Genomic DNA, 4,064 nt, shown 5'->3' with positions numbered 1-4,064 from the left:
AGGATGAAGGACCTCGTACCATAAAATAGCGGAGCTGATCACATCACCTTCTTCCTGCTCCTGGAAAAATAGACCCAATGCAGACAGACTTAATTCTGAATGTACTTGCGGATTCTTTAGGATCAAAGTTGAACATCTTTTTTTCAGTATGAACATCTATATCTAGCACATGTTAGATATAGCACTTGAAATGGTATATGAAAAAGAAAAGGAATCTATGACTTATGTCCCATATTTTTCTGAGAACAGAATTCATATCAGATCCAATCAATTCAATTCGGAACCATCCGATAAAATAGGGACTCTTTCTATTCCTACTAAGAAAGAGAAGAGAGATCGTTCTTCAGTGGAAGAAATGAGATTATCGACTCATTCTAGAAAAGAACTAATGAATTCAAACCTGTTGAAGAAAATAAGATTTTTCATAGGAAAATGATAATGATAAGGGTTTACGTACATCCATTACGAGGATAAAGAGGAAATAATTCCATGTAGAGTGTTTCAATTTGGAACGAAGATTCAATATTACTGGATCCTTATGGAACATAATATATTACCATGCATGATATGGAAGGAACACAATAATTGATTCTTAAGCATTACCATTATAGCCCACTTCTCCCCCATACTACAAGTGAGAGGGAAAATGTAAAAACTACCATTAAAGCAGCCCAAGTTATACCGACTATATCCATACGGATCATGTTCTCTAAAAAATAATGATTTCATCATCAAGATGATAAGGGAACTATTAACAATAGTGTAAAGTTGAAGTTGAAATGAATGGTCCACCTTTTCATTCTAAACGTTACTGACGTTCGAGCTGATATGAGAGATCACTAAATCCATTTGTTCATTGACCAACAAGTTACTATAACTAACTCGAGGGTCGTACATTCACGACGGAATCGGGATCAAATGTACACAACTCACTATCTATATTGGTAATATGTACCAATATGTCTCCAGAGGTCCTGTAATGGAAATACAGACTTTTCCTTCCATTTACTTACCTCAACAAGGCGACACCCAGATTCGAACTGGGGATGGAGGATTTGCAGTCCTTTGCCTTACCGCTTGGCTATGTCGCCGAGATATGGGAATCCCATGGACAGATCGAATCTTTTGTCCTTTCAAGTCATTCTTCCGTCCTTTAAGTATAATATGAGATGTATGCTAAAGTCAACCATAAAGAAAATGGATCTAATTTGTTCTTTGTCTTTCTTTTGATCTGACTATTTTCATTAGGAAATTTTCTAAGTGAGATTAACATTTAAGAATGGTTTGATTCATTCGTTCATAGCTCCATTTCACGTGGTTGGAAGAAAGTATCAAAGTACCTCTTCCTTATCCTTTTTTTTTTTATTGGAAGTATATCTGGATACGGGTAGAATTTCATGGGATATAGTGAAGACTGAATATACATCCGAATCTTTTTTGTCAGATTGATCCATATAGATCAATCGGGAATAATTTAATAGATTTTTCTACAGATGGGAAACTTCCAATGCGATTAGATGAAAATGAGGGAGCGTTTACAATCCCTGAATTTGGTAAGATACAATTTGAAGGATTTTGTCGTTTTATCGATCAGGGCTTGATGGAAGAACTTCATAATTTTCCAAAAATTGAGGATATAGATAAAGAAATTGAATTCAGGCTTTTTGGTAATGAATATGAATTAGCAGAGCCTTTCATCAAAGAGAGAGATGTTGTATATCAGTCCATTACATATTACTCTGAATTATATGTACCAGCAAGATCGATTCGGAGGAATAGTAGGAAGATACAGAAACAAACTGTATTTCTCGGAGATATTCCTTTAATGAATTCCCATGGAACATTTGTAGTAAATGGGATTTACAGAGTCGTAGTTAATCAAATATTAATAAGTCCTGGTATTTATTACCATTCGGAATTAGACCATAATAGAATTAATTATATATATACTGGCACTCTGATTTCAGATTGGGGAAGAAGATTGAAATTAGAGATCGATGTGGGAGAAAGGATATGGGCTCGTGTAAGCAGAAAACAAAAAATATCTATTCCAGTTCTATTAGCAGCTATGGGTTTAAATCTCGAAGAGATTCTGGACAATACTCGCTATCCCAAAAGATTTTTATTTTTATTGAAGAAGAAGGAGAGGTGGGAGCGGGAGGAATATCTATGGTCGAGGGAAAAAGCCATTCTGGAGTTTTATAAAAAAACTCTACTGTATAAGTGGCGATTTGATATTTTCCGAGTCTCTATGTAAAGAATTGCAAGAAAATTTTTTCTGACAAAGATGTGAATTGGGAAAGATTGGTCGACGAAATTTGAACCAAAAATTGAACCTTGATATACCTGAGAATGAGATTTTTTCATTACCACAAGATGTATTGGCTGCTGTGGATTACCTTATCGAGGTGAAATTTGGAATGGGTACACTCGATGATATAGATCACCTCAGAAATCGACAGATTCGTTTTGTAGCAGATTTATTACAGAATCAATTTAGATTAGCTCTAGGTCATTTAGAAGATGCAGTTAAAAGAACTATACACAGAGCAACCAAGCGCAGATCAACTCCTCAGAACTTGGTCACTTCAACTCTATTAAAAAACACTTTTCAAGATTTTTTTGGTTCACACCCCTTATCCCAATTTTTGGATCAAACTAATCCATTGACGGAAATAGCTCATGGGCGAAAATTGAGCCATTTAGGTCCTGGGGGCTTAACAGGGCGAACTGCTAGTTTTCAGACACAGGATATTCATCCCAGTTATTATGGGCATATTTGTCCAATCGATACGTCCGAAGGAATGAATGCTAGACTTGTTGCATCATTATCTATTCATGCAAAGATTGGTGATTGTGGTTCTTTACAAAGTCTATTCTATAAGATCTCCAAGAGATCGAGAGAAGAACATATGGTTTATCTACTACCGGGAGAAGATGAGGATGAATACTATCGGATACCTACGGGAAATTCTTCGGTGTTAAATCAAGGAATTCAAGAGGAACAAATTACTCTAGCTCGATACCGACAAGAATTTATAGTTATTGCATGGGAACAAATCCATTTCAGAAGTGTTTTTCCTTTCCAATATTTTTCCGTTGGAGTTTCCCTTATTCCTTTTCTCGAACATAATGATGCAAATCACGCTCTAATGGGTTCTAATATGCAGCGTCAAGTAGTTCCAATTTTTCGACCCGAGAAGTGCATTGCCGGAACTGGGTTGGAAGGTCAAGCAGCTCTAGATTCAGGAAGTGTAGCTATAGCTACACAAGAGGGAAGGATCGAGTATATCGATGCTGTAAATATAACTTCATCGGATAATGGAGACACTGTACGAACAAAATCGGTTATATATCAACGTTCTAGTACCCATACTTGTACGCATCAAAAACCTCAAATTCATCAAGGGGAATGTGTAAAGAAGGGACAAATTCTGGCGGATGGTGCGACTACGGTAGGAGGAGAACTATCTTTGGGAAAAAACGTTTTAGTAGCTTATATGCCATGGCAAGGATACAATTTAGAAGACGTAATACTCATTAGTGAATGTTTGGTATATGAAGATATTTATACCTCTTTCCATATCGTAAGATACATGATTGAAATCTGTATGACGAGCCAGGGTCATGAAAGAATCACTAGAGAAATACCTCATTTAGATGCTCATTTACTTCGTCATTTGGACGAAAATGGTCTTGTAATGCCAGGATCTTGGATAGAAACAGGTGATGTTTTGGTAGGTAAATTAAAACCTCAAACAATAGAAGAATCATTATGTACCCCAGAAGGAAGATTATTACAAACCATATTTGGTATTGAGGTATCCACTGTGAGAGAAAATTGTCTCAGAGCACCTATAGGTGGAAGGGGTCGAGTTATTGATGTCAGATGGATCAATAGAGTAGATGATTCCGGTGATAATGCGGAAACAATACACATATATATCACAAAAACGTAAGATACAAGTGGGTGATAAAGTAGCTGGAAGGCATGGTAATAAAGGTATTATTTCAATAGTTTTGCCGAGACAAGATATGCCCTATTTGCAAAATGGAATACCAGT

The 4,064-nt window shown here is 36.2% G+C and overlaps 1 non-coding gene across 1 annotated transcript; it reads right to left on the bottom strand.

Moving 5' to 3' along the window:
• Positions 1 to 1,020: 1,020 nt before the first annotated feature.
• On the bottom strand, positions 1,021 to 1,091 carry TRNAC-GCA (transfer RNA cysteine (anticodon GCA)). Its single transcript has one exon. It is a non-coding gene; the product is annotated as a tRNA-Cys (tRNA).
• Positions 1,092 to 4,064: the final 2,973 nt, after the last annotated feature.

This window comes from Pinus tabuliformis, chromosome 6 (genome assembly GCF_031772625.1).
Source record: "Pinus tabuliformis cultivar Carrire ecotype Pingquan chromosome 6, CPIR1, whole genome shotgun sequence".
NCBI classification, from domain to species: Eukaryota; Viridiplantae; Streptophyta; class Pinopsida; order Pinales; family Pinaceae; genus Pinus; species Pinus tabuliformis.
The sequence above is the reverse complement of the archived record's forward strand: the minus strand, read 5'-3'. Positions and strand labels throughout refer to the sequence as shown.